The sequence below is a fragment of the Carya illinoinensis genome, chromosome 11, assembly GCF_018687715.1.
Source record: "Carya illinoinensis cultivar Pawnee chromosome 11, C.illinoinensisPawnee_v1, whole genome shotgun sequence".
NCBI classification, from domain to species: Eukaryota; Viridiplantae; Streptophyta; class Magnoliopsida; order Fagales; family Juglandaceae; genus Carya; species Carya illinoinensis.
The window spans coordinates 19296653-19306381 of NC_056762.1; the positions used below are offsets into that span (position 1 = coordinate 19296653).

General features: G+C 52.6%; 32 non-coding genes across 32 annotated transcripts; all 32 read left to right on the forward strand.

The window, feature by feature from the left end:
* Positions 1-142: 142 nt before the first annotated feature.
* LOC122285587 lies at positions 143-261 on the forward strand. The gene has a single exon (XR_006232927.1). It is a non-coding gene; the product is annotated as a 5S ribosomal RNA (ribosomal RNA).
* Positions 262-439: 178 nt separating this feature from the next.
* On the forward strand, positions 440-558 carry LOC122288499. The gene has a single exon (XR_006235759.1). It is a non-coding gene; the product is annotated as a 5S ribosomal RNA (ribosomal RNA).
* Positions 559-747: 189 nt separating this feature from the next.
* Positions 748-866, forward strand: LOC122287390. The gene has a single exon (XR_006234685.1). It is a non-coding gene; the product is annotated as a 5S ribosomal RNA (ribosomal RNA).
* A 189-nt stretch (positions 867-1055) lies between these two features.
* LOC122285588 lies at positions 1056-1174 on the forward strand. The gene has a single exon (XR_006232928.1). It is a non-coding gene; the product is annotated as a 5S ribosomal RNA (ribosomal RNA).
* A 189-nt stretch (positions 1175-1363) lies between these two features.
* Positions 1364-1482, forward strand: LOC122287264. Its single transcript, XR_006234565.1, has one exon. It is a non-coding gene; the product is annotated as a 5S ribosomal RNA (ribosomal RNA).
* A 189-nt stretch (positions 1483-1671) lies between these two features.
* Positions 1672-1790, forward strand: LOC122285589. The gene has a single exon (XR_006232929.1). It is a non-coding gene; the product is annotated as a 5S ribosomal RNA (ribosomal RNA).
* A 178-nt stretch (positions 1791-1968) lies between these two features.
* On the forward strand, positions 1969-2087 carry LOC122285591. Its single transcript, XR_006232932.1, has one exon. It is a non-coding gene; the product is annotated as a 5S ribosomal RNA (ribosomal RNA).
* A 189-nt stretch (positions 2088-2276) lies between these two features.
* Positions 2277-2395, forward strand: LOC122285592. Its single transcript, XR_006232933.1, has one exon. It is a non-coding gene; the product is annotated as a 5S ribosomal RNA (ribosomal RNA).
* Positions 2396-2584: 189 nt separating this feature from the next.
* Positions 2585-2703, forward strand: LOC122288329. The gene has a single exon (XR_006235595.1). It is a non-coding gene; the product is annotated as a 5S ribosomal RNA (ribosomal RNA).
* Positions 2704-2881: 178 nt separating this feature from the next.
* LOC122287594 lies at positions 2882-3000 on the forward strand. Its single transcript, XR_006234884.1, has one exon. It is a non-coding gene; the product is annotated as a 5S ribosomal RNA (ribosomal RNA).
* A 189-nt stretch (positions 3001-3189) lies between these two features.
* Positions 3190-3308, forward strand: LOC122288330. Its single transcript, XR_006235596.1, has one exon. It is a non-coding gene; the product is annotated as a 5S ribosomal RNA (ribosomal RNA).
* Positions 3309-3497: 189 nt separating this feature from the next.
* On the forward strand, positions 3498-3616 carry LOC122285593. The gene has a single exon (XR_006232934.1). It is a non-coding gene; the product is annotated as a 5S ribosomal RNA (ribosomal RNA).
* A 178-nt stretch (positions 3617-3794) lies between these two features.
* On the forward strand, positions 3795-3913 carry LOC122288500. The gene has a single exon (XR_006235760.1). It is a non-coding gene; the product is annotated as a 5S ribosomal RNA (ribosomal RNA).
* Positions 3914-4102: 189 nt separating this feature from the next.
* On the forward strand, positions 4103-4221 carry LOC122287391. The gene has a single exon (XR_006234686.1). It is a non-coding gene; the product is annotated as a 5S ribosomal RNA (ribosomal RNA).
* A 189-nt stretch (positions 4222-4410) lies between these two features.
* On the forward strand, positions 4411-4529 carry LOC122285594. Its single transcript, XR_006232935.1, has one exon. It is a non-coding gene; the product is annotated as a 5S ribosomal RNA (ribosomal RNA).
* Positions 4530-4718: 189 nt separating this feature from the next.
* LOC122287265 lies at positions 4719-4837 on the forward strand. The gene has a single exon (XR_006234566.1). It is a non-coding gene; the product is annotated as a 5S ribosomal RNA (ribosomal RNA).
* A 189-nt stretch (positions 4838-5026) lies between these two features.
* On the forward strand, positions 5027-5145 carry LOC122285595. The gene has a single exon (XR_006232936.1). It is a non-coding gene; the product is annotated as a 5S ribosomal RNA (ribosomal RNA).
* A 178-nt stretch (positions 5146-5323) lies between these two features.
* LOC122285597 lies at positions 5324-5442 on the forward strand. The gene has a single exon (XR_006232939.1). It is a non-coding gene; the product is annotated as a 5S ribosomal RNA (ribosomal RNA).
* A 189-nt stretch (positions 5443-5631) lies between these two features.
* LOC122285598 lies at positions 5632-5750 on the forward strand. The gene has a single exon (XR_006232940.1). It is a non-coding gene; the product is annotated as a 5S ribosomal RNA (ribosomal RNA).
* Positions 5751-5939: 189 nt separating this feature from the next.
* Positions 5940-6058, forward strand: LOC122288331. The gene has a single exon (XR_006235597.1). It is a non-coding gene; the product is annotated as a 5S ribosomal RNA (ribosomal RNA).
* Positions 6059-6236: 178 nt separating this feature from the next.
* LOC122287595 lies at positions 6237-6355 on the forward strand. The gene has a single exon (XR_006234885.1). It is a non-coding gene; the product is annotated as a 5S ribosomal RNA (ribosomal RNA).
* Positions 6356-6544: 189 nt separating this feature from the next.
* Positions 6545-6663, forward strand: LOC122288332. Its single transcript, XR_006235598.1, has one exon. It is a non-coding gene; the product is annotated as a 5S ribosomal RNA (ribosomal RNA).
* Positions 6664-6852: 189 nt separating this feature from the next.
* LOC122285599 lies at positions 6853-6971 on the forward strand. Its single transcript, XR_006232941.1, has one exon. It is a non-coding gene; the product is annotated as a 5S ribosomal RNA (ribosomal RNA).
* A 178-nt stretch (positions 6972-7149) lies between these two features.
* Positions 7150-7268, forward strand: LOC122285600. Its single transcript, XR_006232942.1, has one exon. It is a non-coding gene; the product is annotated as a 5S ribosomal RNA (ribosomal RNA).
* A 189-nt stretch (positions 7269-7457) lies between these two features.
* On the forward strand, positions 7458-7576 carry LOC122285601. Its single transcript, XR_006232944.1, has one exon. It is a non-coding gene; the product is annotated as a 5S ribosomal RNA (ribosomal RNA).
* Positions 7577-7765: 189 nt separating this feature from the next.
* LOC122288333 lies at positions 7766-7884 on the forward strand. The gene has a single exon (XR_006235599.1). It is a non-coding gene; the product is annotated as a 5S ribosomal RNA (ribosomal RNA).
* Positions 7885-8062: 178 nt separating this feature from the next.
* LOC122283186 lies at positions 8063-8181 on the forward strand. Its single transcript, XR_006230665.1, has one exon. It is a non-coding gene; the product is annotated as a 5S ribosomal RNA (ribosomal RNA).
* Positions 8182-8370: 189 nt separating this feature from the next.
* On the forward strand, positions 8371-8489 carry LOC122288335. Its single transcript, XR_006235601.1, has one exon. It is a non-coding gene; the product is annotated as a 5S ribosomal RNA (ribosomal RNA).
* A 189-nt stretch (positions 8490-8678) lies between these two features.
* Positions 8679-8797, forward strand: LOC122285602. The gene has a single exon (XR_006232945.1). It is a non-coding gene; the product is annotated as a 5S ribosomal RNA (ribosomal RNA).
* Positions 8798-8975: 178 nt separating this feature from the next.
* LOC122285603 lies at positions 8976-9094 on the forward strand. The gene has a single exon (XR_006232946.1). It is a non-coding gene; the product is annotated as a 5S ribosomal RNA (ribosomal RNA).
* A 189-nt stretch (positions 9095-9283) lies between these two features.
* LOC122285604 lies at positions 9284-9402 on the forward strand. Its single transcript, XR_006232947.1, has one exon. It is a non-coding gene; the product is annotated as a 5S ribosomal RNA (ribosomal RNA).
* A 189-nt stretch (positions 9403-9591) lies between these two features.
* On the forward strand, positions 9592-9710 carry LOC122285605. The gene has a single exon (XR_006232948.1). It is a non-coding gene; the product is annotated as a 5S ribosomal RNA (ribosomal RNA).
* Positions 9711-9729: the final 19 nt, after the last annotated feature.

Genomic DNA, 9729 nt, shown 5'->3' on the forward strand with positions numbered 1-9729 from the left:
ACCGGGCAATGGATTCTTAGGAAAATCGCACCGAACCCATCGCGTAGCAATGGGTATCGATCAGATCGCCGGTTGGCATGGGATAGGCATGGTGCGGCTAGGTCGTAATAGGATTATATTAGTTTTTCGCTGGTAGCATGATGGGTGCGATCATACCAGCACTAATGCACCGGATCCCATCAGAACTCCGCAGTTAAGCGTGCTTGGGCGAGAGTAGTACTAGGATGGGTGACCTCCTGGGAAGTCCTCGTGTTGCACCCCCCCTTTTTATTTTTACCGCATCTCCGGTCGGATGGACCGGAACGACAACCGGGCAATGGATTCTTAGGAAAATCGCACCGACCCCATCGCTATCAATCAGATCGCCGGTTGGCATGGGATAGGCAGGGTGCGGCTAGGTCGTAATAGGATTATATTAGTTTTTCGCTGGTAGCATGATGGGTGCGATCATACCAGCACTAATGCACCGGATCCCATCAGAACTCCGCAGTTAAGCGTGCTTTGGCGAGAGTAGTACTAGGATGGGTGACCTCCTGGGAAGTCCTCGTGTTGCACCCCCCCTTTTAATTTTTACCGCATCTCTGGTCGGATGGACCGGAACGAGAACCAGGGAATGGATTTTTAGGAAAATCGCACCGACCCCATCGCGTAGCAATGGGTATCGGTCAGATCGCCGGTTGGCATGAGATAGGCAGGGTGCGGCTAGGTCGTAATAGGATTATATTAGTTTTTCGCTGGTAGCATGATGGGTGCGATCATACCAGCACTAATGCACTGGATCCCATCAGAACTCCGCAGTTAAGCGTGCTTGGGCGAGAGTAGTACTAGGATGGGTGACCTCCTGGGAAGTCCTCGTGTTGCACCCCCCCTTTTTATTTTTACCGCATCTCCGGTCGGATGGACCGGAACGACAACCGGGCAATGGATTCTTAGGAAAATCGCACCGACCCCATCGCGTAGCAATGGGTATCGATCAGATCGCCGGTTGGCATGGGATAGGCATGGTGCGGCTAGGTCGTAATAGGATTATATTAGTTTTTCGCTGGTAGCATGATGGGTGCGATCATACCAGCACTAATGCACCGGATCCCATCAGAACTCCGCAGTTAAGCGTGCTTGGGCGAGAGTAGTACTAGGATGGGTGACCTCCTGGGAAGTCCTCGTGTTGCACCCCCCCTTTTTATTTTTACCGCATCTCCGGTCGGATGGACCGGAACGACAACCGGGCAATGGATTCTTAGGAAAATCGCACCGACCCCATCGCGTAGCGATGGGTATCGATCAGATCGCCGGTTGGCATGGGATAGGCATGGTGCGGCTAGGTCGTAATAGGATTATATTAGTTTTTCGCTGGTAGCATGATGGGTGCGATCATACCAGCACTAATGCACCGGATCCCATCAGAACTCCGCAGTTAAGTGTGCTTGGGCGAGAGTAGTACTAGGATGGGTGACCTCCTGGGAAGTCCTCGTGTTGCACCCCCCCTTTTTATTTTTACCGCATCTCCGGTCGGATGGACCGGAACGACAACCGGGCAATGGATTCTTAGGAAAATCGCACCGACCCCATCGCGTAGCGATGGGTATCGATCAGATCGCCGGTTGGCATGGGATAGGCATGGTGCGGCTAGGTCGTAATAGGATTATATTAGTTTTTCGCTGGTAGCATGATGGGTGCGATCATACCAGCACTAATGCACCGGATCCCATCAGAACTCCGCAGTTAAGCGTGCTTGGGCGAGAGTAGTACTAGGATGGGTGACCTCCTGGGAAGTCCTCGTGTTGCACCCCCCCTTTTTATTTTTACCGCATCTCCGGTCGGATGGACCGGAACGACAACCGGGCAATGGATTCTTAGGAAAATCGCACCGACCCCATCGCTATCAATCAGATCGCCAGTTGGCATGGGATAGGCAGGGTGCGGCTAGGTCGTAATAGGATTATATTAGTTTTTCGCTGGTAGCATGATGGGTGCGATCATACCAGCACTAATGCACCGGATCCCATCAGAACTCCGCAGTTAAGCGTGCTTGGGCGAGAGTAGTACTAGGATGGGTGACCTCCTGGGAAGTCCTCGTGTTGCACCCCCCCTTTTAATTTTTACCGCATCTCTGGTCGGATGGACCGGAACGAGAACCAGGGAATGGATTTTTAGGAAAATCGCACCGACCCCATCGCGTAGCAATGGGTATCGGTCAGATCGCCGGTTGGCATGAGATAGGCAGGGTGCGGCTAGGTCGTAATAGGATTATATTAGTTTTTCGCTGGTAGCATGATGGGTGCGATCATACCAGCACTAATGCACCGGATCCCATCAGAACTCCGCAGTTAAGCGTGCTTGGGCGAGAGTAGTACTAGGATGGGTGACCTCCTGGGAAGTCCTCGTGTTGCACCCCCCCTTTTTATTTTTACCGCATCTCCGGTCGGATGGACCGGAACGACAACCGGGCAATGGATTCTTAGGAAAATCGCACCGACCCCATCGCGTAGCAATGGGTATCGATCAGATCGCCGGTTGGCATGGGATAGGCATGGTGCGGCTAGGTCGTAATAGGATTATATTAGTTTTTCGCTGGTAGCATGATGGGTGCGATCATAGCAGCACTAATGCACCGGATCCCATCAGAACTCCGCAGTTAAGCGTGCTTGGGCGAGAGTAGTACTAGGATGGGTGACCTCCTGGGAAGTCCTCGTGTTGCACCCCCCCTTTTTATTTTTACCGCATCTCCGGTCGGATGGACCGGAACGACAACCGGGCAATGGATTCTTAGGAAAATCGCACCGACCCCATCGCTATCAATCAGATCGCCGGTTGGCATGGGATAGGCAGGGTGCGGCTTGGTCGTAATAGGATTATATTAGTTTTTCGCTGGTAGCATGATGGGTGCGATCATACCAGCACTAATGCACCGGATCCCATCAGAACTCCGCAGTTAAGCGTGCTTGGGCGAGAGTAGTACTAGGATGGGTGACCTCCTGGGAAGTCCTCGTGTTGCAACCCCCCTTTTAATTTTTACCGCATCTCTGGTCGGATGGACCGGAACGAGAACCAGGGAATGGATTTTTAGGAAAATCGCACCGACCCCATCGCGTAGCAATGGGTATCGGTCAGATCGCCGGTTGGCATGGGATAGGCATGGTGCGGCTAGGTCGTAATAGGATTATATTAGTTTTTCGCTGGTAGCATGATGGGTGCGATCATAGCAGCACTAATGCACCGGATCCCATCAGAACTCCGCAGTTAAGCGTGCTTGGGCGAGAGTAGTACTAGGATGGGTGACCTCCTGGGAAGTCCTCGTGTTGCACCCCCCCTTTTTATTTTTACCGCATCTCCGGTCGGATGGATCGGAACGACAACCGGGCAATGGATTCTTAGGAAAATCGCACCGACCCCATCGCGTAGCGATGGGTATCGATCAGATCGCCGGTTGGCATGGGATAGGCATGGTGCGGCTAGGTCGTAATAGGATTATATTAGTTTTTCGCTGGTAGCATGATGGGTGCGATCATACCAGCACTAATGCACCGGATCCCATCAGAACTCCGCAGTTAAGCGTGCTTGGGCGAGAGTAGTACTAGGATGGGTGACCTCCTGGGAAGTCCTCGTGTTGCACCCCCCCTTTTTATTTTTACCGCATCTCCGGTCGGATGGACCGGAACGACAACCGGGCAATGGATTCTTAGGAAAATCGCACCGACCCCATCGCTATCAATCAGATCGCCGGTTGGCATGGGATAGGCAGGGTGCGGCTAGGTCGTAATAGGATTATATTAGTTTTTCGCTGGTAGCATGATGGGTGCGATCATACCAGCACTAATGCACCGGATCCCATCAGAACTCCGCAGTTAAGCGTGCTTTGGCGAGAGTAGTACTAGGATGGGTGACCTCCTGGGAAGTCCTCGTGTTGCACCCCCCCTTTTAATTTTTACCGCATCTCTGGTCGGATGGACCGGAACGAGAACCAGGGAATGGATTTTTAGGAAAATCGCACCGACCCCATCGCGTAGCAATGGGTATCGGTCAGATCGCCGGTTGGCATGAGATAGGCAGGGTGCGGCTAGGTCGTAATAGGATTATATTAGTTTTTCGCTGGTAGCATGATGGGTGCGATCATACCAGCACTAATGCACTGGATCCCATCAGAACTCCGCAGTTAAGCGTGCTTGGGCGAGAGTAGTACTAGGATGGGTGACCTCCTGGGAAGTCCTCGTGTTGCACCCCCCCTTTTTATTTTTACCGCATCTCCGGTCGGATGGACCGGAACGACAACCGGGCAATGGATTCTTAGGAAAATCGCACCGACCCCATCGCGTAGCAATGGGTATCGATCAGATCGCCGGTTGGCATGGGATAGGCATGGTGCGGCTAGGTCGTAATAGGATTATATTAGTTTTTCGCTGGTAGCATGATGGGTGCGATCATACCAGCACTAATGCACCGGATCCCATCAGAACTCCGCAGTTAAGCGTGCTTGGGCGAGAGTAGTACTAGGATGGGTGACCTCCTGGGAAGTCCTCGTGTTGCACCCCCCCTTTTTATTTTTACCGCATCTCCGGTCGGATGGACCGGAACGACAACCGGGCAATGGATTCTTAGGAAAATCGCACCGACCCCATCGCGTAGCGATGGGTATCGATCAGATCGCCGGTTGGCATGGGATAGGCATGGTGCGGCTAGGTCGTAATAGGATTATATTAGTTTTTCGCTGGTAGCATGATGGGTGCGATCATACCAGCACTAATGCACCGGATCCCATCAGAACTCCGCAGTTAAGTGTGCTTGGGCGAGAGTAGTACTAGGATGGGTGACCTCCTGGGAAGTCCTCGTGTTGCACCCCCCCTTTTTATTTTTACCGCATCTCCGGTCGGATGGACCGGAACGACAACCGGGCAATGGATTCTTAGGAAAATCGCACCGACCCCATCGCGTAGCGATGGGTATCGATCAGATCGCCGGTTGGCATGGGATAGGCATGGTGCGGCTAGGTCGTAATAGGATTATATTAGTTTTTCGCTGGTAGCATGATGGGTGCGATCATACCAGCACTAATGCACCGGATCCCATCAGAACTCCGCAGTTAAGCGTGCTTGGGCGAGAGTAGTACTAGGATGGGTGACCTCCTGGGAAGTCCTCGTGTTGCACCCCCCCTTTTTATTTTTACCGCATCTCCGGTCGGATGGACCGGAACGACAACCGGGCAATGGATTCTTAGGAAAATCGCACCGACCCCATCGCTATCAATCAGATCGCCAGTTGGCATGGGATAGGCAGGGTGCGGCTAGGTCGTAATAGGATTATATTAGTTTTTCGCTGGTAGCATGATGGGTGCGATCATACCAGCACTAATGCACCGGATCCCATCAGAACTCCGCAGTTAAGCGTGCTTGGGCGAGAGTAGTACTAGGATGGGTGACCTCCTGGGAAGTCCTCGTGTTGCACCCCCCCTTTTAATTTTTACCGCATCTCTGGTCGGATGGACCGGAACGAGAACCAGGGAATGGATTTTTAGGAAAATCGCACCGACCCCATCGCGTAGCAATGGGTATCGGTCAGATCGCCGGTTGGCATGAGATAGGCAGGGTGCGGCTAGGTCGTAATAGGATTATATTAGTTTTTCGCTGGTAGCATGATGGGTGCGATCATACCAGCACTAATGCACCGGATCCCATCAGAACTCCGCAGTTAAGCGTGCTTGGGCGAGAGTAGTACTAGGATGGGTGACCTCCTGGGAAGTCCTCGTGTTGCACCCCGCCTTTTTATTTTTACCGCATCTCCGGTCGGATGGACCGGAACGACAACCGGGCAATGGATTCTTAGGAAAATCGCACCGACCCCATCGCGTAGCAATGGGTATCGATCAGATCGCCGGTTGGCATGGGATAGGCATGGTGCGGCTAGGTCGTAATAGGATTATATTAGTTTTTCGCTGGTAGCATGATGGGTGCGATCATAGCAGCACTAATGCACCGGATCCCATCAGAACTCCGCAGTTAAGCGTGCTTGGGCGAGAGTAGTACTAGGATGGGTGACCTCCTGGGAAGTCCTCGTGTTGCACCCCCCCTTTTTATTTTTACCGCATCTCCGGTCGGATGGACCGGAACGACAACCGGGCAATGGATTCTTAGGAAAATCGCACCGACCCCATCGCTATCAATCAGATCGCCGGTTGGCATGGGATAGGCAGGGTGCGGCTTGGTCGTAATAGGATTATATTAGTTTTTCGCTGGTAGCATGATGGGTGCGATCATACCAGCACTAATGCACCGGATCCCATCAGAACTCCGCAGTTAAGCGTGCTTGGGCGAGAGTAGTACTAGGATGGGTGACCTCCTGGGAAGTCCTCGTGTTGCAACCCCCCTTTTAATTTTTACCGCATCTCTGGTCGGATGGACCGGAACGAGAACCAGGGAATGGATTTTTAGGAAAATCGCACCGACCCCATCGCGTAGCAATGGGTATCGGTCAGATCGCCGGTTGGCATGGGATAGGCATGGTGCGGCTAGGTCGTAATAGGATTATATTAGTTTTTCGCTGGTAGCATGATGGGTGCGATCATAGCAGCACTAATGCACCGGATCCCATCAGAACTCCGCAGTTAAGCGTGCTTGGGCGAGAGTAGTACTAGGATGGGTGACCTCCTGGGAAGTCCTCGTGTTGCACCCCCCCTTTTTATTTTTACCGCATCTCCGGTCGGATGGATCGGAACGACAACCGGGCAATGGATTCTTAGGAAAATCGCACCGACCCCATCGCGTAGCGATGGGTATCGATCAGATCGCCGGTTGGCATGGGATAGGCATGGTGCGGCTAGGTCGTAATAGGATTATATTAGTTTTTCGCTGGTAGCATGATGGGTGCGATCATACCAGCACTAATGCACCGGATCCCATCAGAACTCCGCAGTTAAGCGTGCTTGGGCGAGAGTAGTACTAGGATGGGTGACCTCCTGGGAAGTCCTCGTGTTGCACCCCCCCTTTTTATTTTTACCGCATCTCCGGTCGGATGGACCGGAACGACAACCGGGCAATGGATTCTTAGGAAAATCGCACCGACCCCATCGCTATCAATCAGATCGCCAGTTGGCATGGGATAGGCAGGGTGCGGCTAGGTCGTAATAGGATTATATTAGTTTTTCGCTGGTAGCATGATGGGTGCGATCATACCAGCACTAATGCACCGGATCCCATCAGAACTCCGCAGTTAAGCGTGCTTGGGCGAGAGTAGTACTAGGATGGGTGACCTCCTGGGAAGTCCTCGTGTTGCACCCCCCCTTTTAATTTTTACCGCATCTCTGGTCGGATGGACCGGAACGAGAACCAGGGAATGGATTTTTAGGAAAATCGCACCGACCCCATCGCGTAGCAATGGGTATCGGTCAGATCGCCGGTTGGCATGAGATAGGCAGGGTGCGGCTAGGTCGTAATAGGATTATATTAGTTTTTCGCTGGTAGCATGATGGGTGCGATCATACCAGCACTAATGCACCGGATCCCATCAGAACTCCGCAGTTAAGCGTGCTTGGGCGAGAGTAGTACTAGGATGGGTGACCTCCTGGGAAGTCCTCGTGTTGCACCCCCCCTTTTTATTTTTACCGCATCTCCGGTCGGATGGACCGGAACGACAACCGGGCAATGGATTCTTAGGAAAATCGCACCGACCCCATCGCGTAGCAATGGGTATCGATCAGATCGCCGGTTGGCATGGGATAGGCATGGTGCGGCTAGGTCGTAATAGGATTATATTAGTTTTTCGCTGGTAGCATGATGGGTGCGATCATAGCAGCACTAATGCACCGGATCCCATCAGAACTCCGCAGTTAAGCGTGCTTGGGCGAGAGTAGTACTAGGATGGGTGACCTCCTGGGAAGTCCTCGTGTTGCACCCCCCCTTTTTATTTTTACCGCATCTCCGGTCGGATGGACCGGAACGACAACCGGGCAATGGATTCTTAGGAAAATCGCACCGACCCCATCGCTATCAATCAGATCGCCGGTTGGCATGGGATAGGCAGGGTGCGGCTTGGTCGTAATAGGATTATATTAGTTTTTCGCTGGTAGCATGATGGGTGCGATCATACCAGCACTAATGCACCGGATGCCATCAGAACTCCGCAGTTAAGCGTGCTTGGGCGAGAGTAGTACTAGGATGGGTGACCTCCTGGGAAGTCCTCGTGTTGCAACCCCCCTTTTAATTTTTACCGCATCTCTGGTCGGATGGACCGGAACGAGAACCAGGGAATGGATGTTTAGGAAAATCGCACCGACCCCATCGCGTAGCAATGGGTATCGGTCAGATCGCCGGTTGGCATGGGATAGGCATGGTGCGGCTAGGTCGTAATAGGATTATATTAGTTTTTCGCTGGTAGCATGATGGGTGCGATCATAGCAGCACTAATGCACCGGATCCCATCAGAACTCCGCAGTTAAGCGTGCTTGGGCGAGAGTAGTACTAGGATGGGTGACCTCCTGGGAAGTCCTCGTGTTGCACCCCCCCTTTTTATTTTTACCGCATCTCCGGTCGGATGGATCGGAACGACAACCGGGCAATGGATTCTTAGGAAAATCGCACCGACCCCATCGCGTAGCGATGGGTATCGATCAGATCGCCGGTTGGCATGGGATAGGCATAGTGCGGCTAGGTCGTAATAGGATTATATTAGTTTTTCGCTGGTAGCATGATGGGTGCGATCATACCAGCACTAATGCACCGGATCCCATCAGAACTCCGCAGTTAAGCGTGCTTGGGCGAGAGTAGTACTAGGATGGGTGACCTCCTGGGAAGTCCTCGTGTTGCACCCCCCTTTTTTATTTTTACCGCATCTCCGGTCGGATGGACCAGAACGACAACCGGGCAATGGATTCTTAGGAAAATCGCACCGACCCCATCGCTATCAATCAGATCGCCAGTTGGCATGGGATAGGCAGGGTGCGGCTAGGTCGTAATAGGATTATATTAGTTTTTCGCTGGTAGCATGATGGGTGCGATCATACCAGCACTAATGCACCGGATCCCATCAGAACTCCGCAGTTAAGCGTGCTTGGGCGAGAGTAGTACTAGGATGGGTGACCTCCTGGGAAGTCCTCGTGTTGCACCCCCCCTTTTAATTTTTACCGCATCTCCGGTCGGATGGACCGGAACGACAACCGGGCAATGGATTCTTAGGAAAATCGCACCGACCCCATCGCGTAGCAATGGGTATCGATCAGATCGCCGGTTGGCATGGGATAGGCATGGTGCGGCTAGGCCGTAATAGGATTATATTAGTTTTTCGCTGGTAGCATGATGGGTGCGATCATACCAGCACTAATGCACCGGATCCCATCAGAACTCCGCAGTTAAGCGTGCTTGGGCGAGAGTAGTACTAGGATGGGTGACCTCCTGGGAAGTCCTCGTGTTGCACCCCCCCTTTTTATTTTTACCGCATCTCCGGTCGGATGGACCGGAACGACAACCGGGCAATGGATTCTTAGGAAAATCGCACCGACCCCATCGCGTAGCAATGGGTATCGATCAGATCGCCGGTTGGCATGGGATAGGCATGGTGCGGCTAGGTCGTAATAGGATTATATTAGTTTTTCGCTGGTAGCATGATGGGTGCGATCATACCAGCACTAATGCACCGGATCCCATCAGAACTCCGCAGTTAAGCGTGCTTGGGCGAGAGTAGTACTAGGATGGGTGACCTCCTGGGAAGTCCTCGTGTTGCACCCCCCCTTTTTATTTTTACCGC